General features: G+C 44.0%; 1 pseudogene; it reads left to right on the top strand.

Moving 5' to 3' along the window:
• The first annotated feature begins 10,915 nt into the window (after positions 1–10,915).
• LOC142434832 (zinc finger protein 410 pseudogene) lies at positions 10,916–12,322 on the top strand (annotated as a pseudogene).
• Positions 12,323–12,936: the final 614 nt, after the last annotated feature.

Below are 12,936 nucleotides of genomic sequence, written 5' to 3'. Positions count from 1 at the left end.
AGTCGTCCCGGGCTTGCCTTCGGGCTCTCCTTCAAGGGCACAATAGCAGAAGGGAGTGGTTCCTACTTGGGGTGAGTCAGAATATACAGTCTGGTTGCTCTAGATGGCTGATACCCTTAAGGAGAATAACCTCTGACCTACTTTCAGTGACCTCCTAGTGTGCAGTCATTTACCATGTGTAGCAGTAGCGTCTTGGGTTTGACATCTATTTGGAGGAGACAACTTGGGAGAAATCTTTGTTTCCCGCACAAACCTAAATCATAGTGACAGATTTCTGTACCAGTTTGGGTTTGCCTTACCCAGGACAGAAAGAAGCAATCCATTCAGTTTCCCGGGTTCACTTTGTGTCCTGACAACCCTCTGAAGTGATAGGGAGTTCCAGTTTGAAGTTTTATCATCTGTCCTGTCAGCGTGGGAGGGAATAAACTGCTGGCCGCAATGCAAATCAAATCTCCCAGTTGCTCCAAAGGAGAAAGATGACACTTTGGGCACCTCTAAAGAGTTACAACCTCAGAAACCCAAAGGGTCCATTGGATTCTGGCCCACGTGATTGGCATCAACTCAACGGCAGTGGGCTTGTAAAGTAGGTTTTGAATACAGAAACAAACAGAACCATCTGACACCTAGGGGGTCAGGGAGTGGAAAGGGAAGAAGCTGAAAAGGGCACACTTTGGGTATGGGATCATTCAGAGCCACCTCTAGGGCAGCCTCCCAAGGGGTGCTGTTGCCTGGGCCTGATAATCAGGGGGTTAATGAGCTTCCCAGGATCCTGTGTATCTGCTACAGTCCATGCTTAGTAAACATTTGCTTACTTCTGAGACTCCATGCTTAATTCCTACCCGAACTCCAAAGCTGTTCCCTCCTAACTCAGGTCCGTTTAAGAGGTTCTGCTTCCCTCATCTGTGGAAGGAAAGCTGCTGTTACTTGATATTTTTTGAAATAGCATGCAGAAAGAAGATCGATTGATGCAGTTGGGGAATACTGACTCTGCCACATATTAGCTGAGTGAGTGTCATTTGTAGAAGTCAAGTTCGCTCACCTTCAAAAATCAGTATTTCCCAGGGTGGTAGAGCCTCATAAAACAAGCAGCCCTGGGCATCACACAGAGAAGTCACTTAGCACGCATCCATTCCCTTTCCACAGACACATTCCTGAAAGATACTCTTGAAGGGTGGGCACACAGGGGGCCGTATTGCCTGGTCACTATTGCCAGATTACAGAAACGTGGTGTATTCGAAAGAATCTAAGTTTTATTTTCACAAGCATGGGAGAGGATAATGGGGGTGGGCTCTTTCCTTTAACTGTCCATCTCCCCATCTCTTTGTTCCCACAGGATATATGTACATAAGCTGGGCGAAAGTTTTTTGTTTCTTTTTTTCAGACAGACACAAATCTTGGAATGACAGGCACAAACTGGGTAAACGAAGTTTTGTTTGAACAACGATTTTATGTCACAGGGCTTCCATTACCAGGGGCCCTAAATCTCAAGGAGACAGGCTGGGTATGCAGGTTCTGGCTCTTAATGGGCACGGAGTGAAAGATTCATAACACTCAGATAAGAATTGGGCCTTTAACTTTGCTACTATTCTTGAGAATCTGTGCCTGGACACAATCACAGGATACTCTGTGAGACAAGTTAGAGGGGTTCAGCTTAGGGTCATGGCTACAGAAGGTTTCTAGTTATGTCCTCTCAAATTATATGATTTTCTTAACTAAGATTCTTTTAAACTATGTTACACTGCCATCATAAAATAATTAGGGGTATTAGATTCTTTAAGACCCCTTATCAAGACATAGCTAACACAATAAATGTCTCAAAAATGAGTCCAAAAGAAGAGAAATAAATAGACATCTGTATTATGGTTTTGAATAAAGATCATTTCTTGTTCATTTCTACACAGTAGAATGTGCTGTCTGGTGCTATCTGAGATAGGGGTGAAGCCATAATCCTAGTTTGATTTATTATGGAATCTGAAATACTATATTATGCCCCTTCAAGGCAAGATACAGAACATTGTCTATATTAGATCCATCACTAACTATAGGGTCCTGGAAAAGTTAAGATTTCACTCCTGCCCTTACTTCTCTAACAGGACAGCAACAACAATTAGCTCTTTCAAAAGGATCACTTAAAATGGTTGTAGATGAAAAAACATGTTATAGATGGACAGGAAAAAGAAAACAAGCCAAATGACAGGTTTAAGAGTCATGTTACAAGTGTGCCTTCCTATTAAGAGTTGTAATAGTAATAATAGGTACATGACAGTTAGATTGATTGATGGATTGATGCCACCAAGTCAACTCCAACTTATGGTGACCATATATGTACAACCGATCGAAATGGTGACTGATCCTGTGTCATCCTCAAGTCGTCAGAATGTTTCACTCTATAGCTACTGTGACAACCTCACTGCAGGTTCTTCATACCCTCTTTGGCCCTTAGAACACTAACCATGATGCCGTTCTCCACCAAGGCTCCTCCCACTTTGGCCAGAGCAAGAGAGTCAGACAATATTTTCATTGGCTGATTTTCATAAATAAGTCACCAGATCTTTCTCCATAGTTTTTTTTTATCTGGAAATCCACTGAAGCCTGTTCACTATGGGTATTCCTGTTGGTATTTGAAATACTGATGGCATAACTTCTAGTATCACAGGAGCATGCAATCACCAGGATAAACTGACAGACAAGTGATGGAATAATGATGTTAATTCAGGGAATTATTTAATAATTCTTCTAGTCATAGCCTTTGTTACTCCTACCAATGACCATCATTTTTCTATGGTTCTGGGCAAGAAGGCAGCAGAAGATACTCATTGGATTATATGATTCAGCTGTGAGTGATTGGTAGCAGGATTCATTGTGTTTGCCATCCTGCTGGGTATAAAACCAGCTTTCTCAGAAGCAGGAAAGGGGGAGTTCTTACTACCAGCAAGTAAGGAAAAGTCAGGAGTGTAGTGCTTCCTTTGGAATCTGAGATCCCTCTACGTTGAACTTTCTTGTTCCGGGAGACAGCTTTGACACCAGAGGAGTGGCAGAATAGCAGCAACAGCAGAACCAAAAACCAGAGCATAGGCAGAATGGTAGACTTACCAGTCCCCAGAACAATTAAAGCTGAATGCTTTGGGCGCAGGAGACTGGCTGTTGGAATGTGGGCACTTATTTGGGGGAGTTGGGTTTACTGACCCATGGAGCTGGAGTTGAGTGCCTTCTGGTTGAGGCTTATTGTGGGTAGGATGCCATTTGGGCATTTATTGGCAGCCCTCAAATAACTTTGTAACATTCCTGGAGCAGGGCAAGGACCAGGCCAAATGGCTGAGGGCTAGAGAGAGGTCTGCCTGCCTGCAGGCATGACACAGAAGAAACAGTCCTGACTAAATTATTGTGCCCTGAGTATTTCTCTCCAGAATTAGAACCTGCTAACTTCCCTAATAAATCCCATAATCGTGAGCATTGTCTGAGTTCGATGTGGCCATTGTGATGAATTAATGTACCCAGTCACAAAAGTTGAGTGCCATGAGAGGTGTGTTAGGCCAGTTTGACTAGAGAAACAAATCCAGTGACACTCATATGAGGGGGTACCAAAAGAAAACCCGGAATGGTGCTGGGCAGAGCAACTTCCATAGTATGCATTTTCCCACTAAGTGAGCATCGAGCAACTCACTCTGAGTTAGTGCTCCCAGTGGCATCACCTGGGAAGGTTCTCTCTGGTCACAGTGGATTTTTTAGTAAAAGCAGTTTCACTTGAACCTCATTTTGTGTGATACCTTATTTAAGAGAAGAGTGTGAAGCTGTGAAATTTTGTTTCCTGCTCTGGAAAAATGCTGCAGAAACTGTTGTGATATTGAACACAGCTTACAAGGACAGCACTATGGGAAAAGCTCAAGTGTATGAGTGTTTTCCTCATTTCAAAAGAGGTGAAATGTCGACTGATGACAAAGTTCATTCTGGACGTCCGTCAACTTCCCGAACAGACAAAAATATTTACTCGTAGTGCATTTGGAGTTCGTTCCACCAGGTCAGACTGTTAATTGAGCTTTCTATTTAGATGTTCTGAAAAGATTACATAACAATGTACAACAAAAAAGGCCCAATGTGTGGCAGGCAGAGGACTGGTTTGCCACCACGACAATGCATCTTGTGGTAGTTACATAATCTGGTGTCAATTTAAGAGTGAAGAAGTGGAGATTAGCCTGGCAATCGGGTCACAGCTTGATGACCTTATTTGGAGGAGCTAAGGAGATAAAAATCTCACTGGCGGTGGGACACAGACACTCCCTGCAAGGCATTCCTGTTGACAAGACATATGGATCTATGCTGATGGCAGCCTGAGCCTTGGAGCTGGAAGAGCCACGTGGAGACCCATGCCAGCTTTAAGATGTTTCCATCGCCACTGGATCCACAAGACTTTCTACCCACTGGCCTGTGATCTTCCTGCATTCAGCACCATTGCATGTGTTGTGTGAGTCTGAAGAGGAATTTATGGACTGGTATTAGACATATGGGCTAATATTGAAATTAAGGACTTGAACTGGAGTGGGCTGTGATGTTTTCTTAATATATAATTACTTTTATATAAAACTCTTTCTTATACACATATTAGTGTCCCTGGATTTGTTTCTCTGGTCAACCCAGATGAACACACACCTGATCATGCAGCCATCTCAGTGCACCAGTTTTTGGCAGAAAACAGCATGCCTTGCTTGCCCCATGCACTTGACTCACCTGACCTTTCTCTGTACAACTTCTTTTTGTTTCTGTGAATGAAGTGAGACATGAAAGGACAGCAAAAAAATGAAGGAGGTGAGGTCAGCCATCCAAACATATAAGTTTAAAAAATGTTTACAAGAACGGAATCACGGAATTGACAAACATATTGAGTGTAATGGAAAGTACTTTGAAGGCAATAAAGATGTTTTGTAAAAAATAATTAAATCCATAGCTTTGGGGGGAAAATAAATCCGGGTTTTTTTTGGGGGGTACCTTTTTGTATATGTGTAAGAAAGAGCTTTATATCAAGACGTACTTAAATATCAGTAAAACACCCCAGCCCAGTCCAATTCCAGTCCATAAGTCCAATACTAGTTCATAAGTATAATACTAATCCATAAGGTCCCTCTTTCAGACTCAAGCAGCTACATGCAATGATGCGGAATGCAGGAAGGTCACAGGCCAGTAGGTGTAAGGTCGTGTGGATCCAATGGTGGTGGCTCTGGCAGCAATCAAGGTCAGCCAGCAGGAAGGTGAAGGCAGAGGGATGGAAGGGGAGGTTCCCTGGGCCCTCTTTATGAGGCCACACCCACAAGGAGTCACCATCAGGTTGTGACCTGATGAACAGGCTAAATTCCACCCCTACACTATTAAATATCGTTAAGTTGACGTGAAATTATGTAACCACCATAGGCAAGATGGCTGCTGTCAGAATCCAGTAAAGAAGAATGGATGGTGGAGACATGTACGACTGCAGCCTCATCAGCATGGGTCTTGAGCAGCAGATGCTGATGATAGTGATTTTTCTATGAAGAAAGAGGAGGTTAGGTGCCACACTCGATTCATTTTGCTTTTTTGAAATGACAAATGAAAGTTGACATTGAGTTCAATTCTGACTCATTGTGACCCCATAGCTATGACCTTTCGAAATCTGGCTTGCGGGACTTTCTTCCAAAGAGCCTCTGGGTAGCTTCAAACTGCCAGCCTTTCACTTTACAGCTGAGTGCTTAACTATTTACACCATCCAGGGGCTCCTGGAATGATGAGCCCACTCACTGCCATCAAGTCCATTTCTTTTTTTAAAATGTATTAAATACTTTTATTGGGGGCTCTTACATCTCTTATCACAATCCATGCATCCATCCATGTGTCAAGCACGTTTGTACATATGTTGCCATCATCATTCTCAAAGCATTTTCTTTCTACTTGAGCCCTTGATATCAACTCATTTCCCCCATGCTTCGTCCCTCATAAACCCTTGATAAGTTATAGATTAGTTTCATATCTTACATCATCCTCTGCCACCCTTCACCCACTTTTCTGTTGTTCGTCCCCCTGGGAGAGGGTGTTATATGTGGTTCCTTTTCATCGATTCCCCCTTTTCTCCATCCCCCACCCTACCCTTATCCTCCTGATATCCCTATTCTCATTGTTGGCCCTGAGGGGTTTATCTATCCTGGATTCCCTGAGTTGTGGGCTCTTATCTGTAGCAGTGTACATGTTCTGGTCTACTCAGATTTGTAAGGTAAAATTGAGGACATGATAGTGTGTGTGGGGGGGAAGCATTAAAGAACTAGAGGAAAGTTGTGTTTCATCGGTGCTATACTACACTCTGATTGGCTTGTCTCTTTCTTGTCCAATTGTCTGCAGATGGGCTTTGGGTTTCCACTACACACACACACACACACACACACACACACACACTCACAATTACATTGGTATGATTTTGTAATGGGTCTTAGATGCTGGATACCTGATCCCATCAACACTTCATGATCACACAGGCTGGTGTGCTTCTTCCAGGCGGGCTTTTTTGCTTCTTAGCTAGATGGCCACTTGTTTATCTTCAAGCCTGTAAGACTCCAGACACTATATCTTTGGATAACGGGGCACCATTAGCTTTCTTTACTATATTTGCTTATGCACCCATTTTGTCTTCAGTGATTCTGTCAGGAAGGTGAGCATCACAGAATGCCAGATTATTAGAACACAGTGTTCTTGTGTTGAAAGAGTACTTGAGTCAAGGTCCAATGTCCATCTGCTACCTTAATTCTTAACATATAAGCACATAGATCTATTTCGCTATCATTATATATATTTACATATGTACATGCCTGTATTTAGACGTCTATAAATGTCCTTTGCGTCCTAGTTTTTTCCTTTATTTCTTTTTGCTTTCCTCTTGTCTCACTATGATGTTCGGCCTTCATTCTGGTTTAATAATTCCTCACTGTTATATTGTGCCCTTGATTAAGCCCCACTAGGCATCCCACACCCTACTCTCCATTGATTTTAGTTCACTTGTTGTTCCCTTATCCCTGAGATGGTTAATCCCCCCTTCTTTCTCCCACCTCCCTTTCTCCCATGTTCCCCCCGGAAGTGTCAGTCCTGTTGTTTTTGTCTCTGAATTGTTTATCCTGCCTATCTTATCTGGATAGACATGCAGAGACATTAATAAGTGCAGCACCCAGGCAAAGCCAAACCAAACAACAAAGGAAAAGAAAGCCAACAAAACAACAACAAAAACAAACAAATAGATAGATAACAACAAAAAGAAAGCCAATGACAAAAAATGGAAAAGCCTATAAATAGATTCAGGTCTGTTTTTGACCTTTACGAGTGTTTTCCAATTGAGTCTGATGGTGTGCCACACTCTGTCCCCAAAGTCTATTTTTGGTATTCCCCGGGAATTTCATTGCTTTGCTCCCATTTGCTGCTCTGTTGCATGCCCTTAGTGTTTAGCTCCAGTGAGATGGGTTCAAATTGGCACAATTTCCGCACTGTGTCTCCAGTGTTGTCCCCCACAGACCTATGGTTCAGTGAGGGACATCATGTCTCATGGTGGGGTCGGCACTATGGTCCTCTCTGTGCTTTTTCTGCTCCAAGCAGGAATATCACCCTCAGAGCTTGGTGGGCCAAGATGTGTTCCCATCACTCTCCATCTCTTTGTGTTTCTCCTGTGTGCTCTACTCAAACATGCCCCTCTCCCCAAGCGGTAGCTTCAGTGTTGTCCTCTGAAGTGCATTCTTCTGGCAGGCAACCACATAGTTGGGATTTGGTCTGGCCCCCAATTGGTTCCCTGGTACATGCTGGTATGTTGTAGTCATGTCTTGGTGCACTGGGTTGAAGCCTGGTCTCTCTCTTCCTCTCTGGTGGAGATATAAACAATACCCTCCCCTTGGGTGGGCTAGTGCCTTGCTCCCCACCCCCTACCCATGTCTGTTTTCTCTCTCTTTCTGTCCCCCTCCTATTTAGTTGGCTGCCATATGTATCCCTAATTAGATTTGGCGCCTGCCATAATACCTGGACTGCACCCCAGAAATATATGTATATAGTAGCTTTGACCCTGTTCCCCATTTGTTAAGCTTACCTCAGTGCACTCATGTTGTATTTGTCCTTTGGTGCTTGGCTTACTTTGCTTAGCATCATTTCCTCCAGTTGTTCCCATGTGGCAATGTGCCTCATACATTCATCACTGCTTTTTAGGGAGGGGTAGTACTCTGTGTATGTATGTACTACAGCTGTTTTATCCATTCGTCCATTGATGGAAATTTGGGTTGTTTCCAACTCCTTGCAATTGTGAACTGTGCCACGATAAACATTGGAGCGCAGATGTCTGGTCGTGGTTTGTTTCTTGCTTTTTTGGGGTATATGCCCAGTAGGGGGATTGCTGGGTCATATGGTAGTTTGATTTCAATCTATTTTAGATATTGGCAAGGTGATTTCCATAGTGGCTGTACATATCTACATGTCCACCAGCAGTGGACAAAAGTTCCTATTTCTCCGCAGGCCCTCCAACACTTGTTACTTTCTGATTGTTTTAATTGAGCTATCTTTGCAGGTGTTAGGTGGTGTCTCATAGTTGTTTTAACTTACATTTCTCTTATGACTAATGATCCTGAAAATTTTCTCATATGTTTATTGGCCATTCAGATTTCTGCCCTCATCAAGTCCATTTCAACTCACAATGACCGACCGCAGAGGACAGGATAGAACTGCTCCGGTGGGTTTCTGAGACTGTGGGAATAGAAAGCCTAGTCTTTCTCCCACTGAGTGGCTGGTGCTTTTGAACTACAGGCTTTGAGGTTAGCGACCCAACATATGATCAGTATACCACCAGGGTTCCTTGGATTATGATAGGAAGCATTCTTTAATACCAAATGGAGTAGAGCCAGATGGCACCTGAGATTCAAAAGTCACAAGTTCCCAACCCTTTAGGGAAAGAAAAGGGGCCACCCTAAAGCAAGTAGCATGCCTGTGCTTTACCTGTGTTGTCTCATTTGATTCATGAAACCAACCTCAGGGATATGAATTATGACACTCATGTCCTGGCTGAGAAAATGGAAAATTGCAGACGTTATTTCCCCTGTTCCAATAGCTACTAAGGTGTGGGTCAGGGGCCCAAAAGCAATTGGGACTCCAAAGACATCAGCTCGGAGAGAGCTGAACAGCCTGTCCTCTGCACTTTCCCACTCGAGTAGTGTGAGCATCTGCTGAACAGGATTGCGGTATCAGCGCCTGGATCCACTATCAACTCTCTTCCAGAAAGAGCGAAGAAAGGAGAGAGAGGGGTGGAAAGCATGAGGAAACCCGGAAAGGGTGGCAGGAAGAAGAAATGAGACCCCAACACTGGTGACTGTATAACCGCACTCAAGAGGAACAAATGATTGAAATGTATGTGAACGGACATATTGCATGGTGTCAGACATGGCAAAAAATGTAAAAGGGTTCCTGGGGAGGGGAGGGTGGGGAAGGGAAGGGACAAAGGGGAGCTGATAGCAGGGAGTACAAGAAGAAAGAAACTGGTTTGAAACTGACTGGGGTAGCAATTGTGTAATACTGCTTCATGTGATTAAACTATGGAATGTTATATCTGTAAGCGCTCCCAATAAAAATAAAAGAGAGACCCACAAAAGAAGTTGTGTGAGAAACACTTTGCTGTTTGCTGAAGATGGACCAGCCTGCTGACTTAATTCTCACAGTTGGATCTATATTTTTAACCTCTTAGTTAAAGTGTACCATTCACACAGTGAAGTGCACACATCTTAAATGTATAGCTTGAATTTGACATGTTTATACCTTTTATGTAACTGCTATCCAGGTCAAAATATAGAACATTTCCATCAACTCAGATGGTTCCCTTGCTCCCCTTTCAAAATTAATCTCCACCCTGAGTGATAACCATGCATCTGATTACTATAAATGTAGAAATAAAATCACATAGTACTCATATGTGTGCTTTTTTGGGGTCTTTGACTCAATATAATTTTTAGGTCCATTCATGTTGGTGTATTCAAAATATATTCCTTTTATTTCTAAGTAGCATTCCATTGAAAAGATGTCCCACAGTTTCCTTAGCCCTTCACTTGTGTATTCCCATTTGGGTGGTTTCTCATTAGGGATGATGATGACCAGAGCTGCTACAGACGGTTCTGTACAAGTCTTTGTTTCTCTAGGGACGGGGTTCTGGGACAGAGGAGCAAAGGGTGGGAATATGTTTACTTACGTTGCTGTTAGTTGCCGTGGACTCAATTCTGACTCATTGGATGTAACCCTGTAGAACTGGTCCTAGTGTTTTCAGAAGCAGACCACCAGGGCTTTCTTCTAAGGTACCTCTGGACAAGTTCAAACCACCAACCTTTTGATTGGCAGTCATGTGTGACATCTTTTGCAAGAGTAGATTCAGTCACTGGATCTTAGATCTCTGTCCTCTCTCTCACCTAGCTTTTTTTTTTTTTCATTTCAGAGGCTTTAACTTCATCCATCCTCACCCCCACCCCAATGAAAATTGTACATTCTCTCTATAGAAAACCTGTTAAATAAACAAAGCAGAAAGTAGGAAAAGAAAAATTCCCATAACCCAGGCCTCAAACTCTTTGTCCCCCTTTCTGGATTTTGATAGTAGCTCTGGTGCATTGGGGGTTACACATTGGGATGTTAACTGAGGTTGGCAGTTCACAACCATCAGATGCTCTTTGGGAGAAAGATAATAAGGATTTCTCCTTCCGTGAGAATTACAATCTCGGAAATCCAGGACCGATTGATGGACGGCCGCTGCCCAGGACAAGGCTAAATTGATATGCCACCTAGCACAGCATCTCACTGGAGAAACATAGCATTTCCTAAAAATATATGAGAATAACAGGAAGGTGTTATTGACTCTGCATTACATTTTCAAATTGTCCCCTGAGCAGCCTCAGGATTTGGAAGCTGAATCAATGTTAGCAGATGAGTTAGAATCCAAACCAGAGCTCCTGGTACAGTTTTTTCAGAATACCTCTATCCCATTGAGTCAGGGGCTGGAGGAATCAGAAGCTAAAGACATTACTTGCTTGTCCCTCCTTCCGGTGACTGAGGCTTCAGAATGTAGCTGGCTAATGTTACCAGATGATACTTCAAATCATACTAACTCTTCCAAAGAGGTTCCTTCCTCAGCTGTGTTGAGAAACTTTCAGGTGAACGTGGGCTCAGACGGAGAGGAGACGAGGGCTTGGACTGTACAGAAGTCCCCGGAGCTTTTGTCCACTCAAGAGTCTCCTAGCTTGTTGCAAGATCTACAGCCAAGCGATAGCACCTCTTTTATTCCACTTAACCTCACCAGAGCAGGTCTGGGCTCTTCAGCTGAGCACTTAGTACTTGTAAAAGATGAGGCAGGGGATTCAGGAAGTGATTTCCTCTCCAGTGAAAGCACAGACAGCTGCCCCTCCACGGCCCCTCCAGGTTCAAGAGTTGCCCATGACAATTTGATAGCTGCCACTCGTGCACAGCTAGCAAGAATGCAAAATCCGACAGCAATGGGGAAATTGTCTACCTTGGTTCTGGTGATGGGCAACGCAGAGACTCTGGGCCCCTCCCTCAAGTGGAAAAGAAGCTCAAGTGTACAGTAGAAGGCTGTGACCGGCTCACTTCAAGGACCACCTGAAAACTCAGCGAAATGGCCGCTCCTTCATCTGCCCTGCAGAAGGTCGTGGGAAAAGCTTCCATGTGCTGCAGAGGCTGAAGGTGCACATGAGGACCCACAATGGGGAGAAGCCCTTTGTGTGGCCTGAGACCAGGTCTGGGAAGCAGTTTACTACAGCCGGAAACCTGAAGAACCACCTCCGTGCCCACACAGGAGGGAAAGCGGTGTGGCTGTTCCTTTGATGAATATTCTAGTCTTCTCAAACATCTGGTGGTTCACTCAGGAGAGAAGCCGCATCAGTGCCAAGTGTGTGCGAAGACGTTCTCTCAGAGTGGGAGCAGGAATGGGCACAGGAGAAAGCATCACCTACAGATGGGAGCCGCTGGGAGTCAAGAACAGGAGCAAACCACGGAGCCACTAATAAGCAGTAGTTTGCTTGAAGAGGCCTCAGTTCTCAGTAAAAACCTGATGTCTATTAATTCCCAGCCCAGCCTTGGTGGAGAGTCCTTGAACCCACCGAATACCACTTCTATTCTGGGAGTTGATGATGAGGAGCTTGCTGAAGGAGCCCCACAGCCCCTATCTTCAGTGCCTGATGTGACTCATCACTTGGTGACCATGCAGTCAGGGAGGCAGTGATATGAGGTTTCTGTCCTCACTGCAGTCAATCCACAGGAGTAACTAAACCAAGGAGATTTGACTGAAAGATAGGGATGAGTATGGGTGCTGATTCCAGAAGAGCTACTCTATCTGATCCCAGGGAGCTTACAGTGGGAATAGGATGCCGACGGCTCACAGACAGACAGAACCAAAATGTATCTGTGAAGGACAGAACTCCACTTTTGCCTTTGTTCATCTTCCTTGTAACACAGGACAAATGTTGGAGGGCTTCTCTTCAAACTGCCATCTGCCACCGCGAAGGAATGAATCAGTGGGTATGGGCTGGGTAACTAACTGTACCGGCCTCTTGTCCCACTGAAAAATTTTAGGATGGACTTCTCCCAAAAGTGATTTTGGTTATGCATTGACTCAAGTTTCTCTGACTGTTGATGGGAAATTTTCCTTTGATTGAATGTTCGAGTGTCTTTTCAAATGGAGCAACTAAAGTCTTGCTGCCACCAACCATAAAACTTTTCCATGCAGGTCTGTCTAAATAAGGTAGGCTGGATGAACAATTTGCAGGACAAAACAATAGGACCAACATTTCCAGGGGAACATGGGAGAGGGGTGGGGGGTGGGAGGAAAGGAAGTGGCACTAACAAACCCAGGGACAAGGGAACAAGTGATCTAAAATCAATGGCGAGGAGGGTGTAGGAGGCCTGGTA

This window comes from Tenrec ecaudatus, chromosome X, assembly GCF_050624435.1.
Source record: "Tenrec ecaudatus isolate mTenEca1 chromosome X, mTenEca1.hap1, whole genome shotgun sequence".
Lineage (NCBI taxonomy): Eukaryota > Metazoa > Chordata > Mammalia > Afrosoricida > Tenrecidae > Tenrec > Tenrec ecaudatus.
Note: the sequence above shows the minus strand (reverse complement) of the source record. Positions and strands in the feature narration are given on the sequence as shown.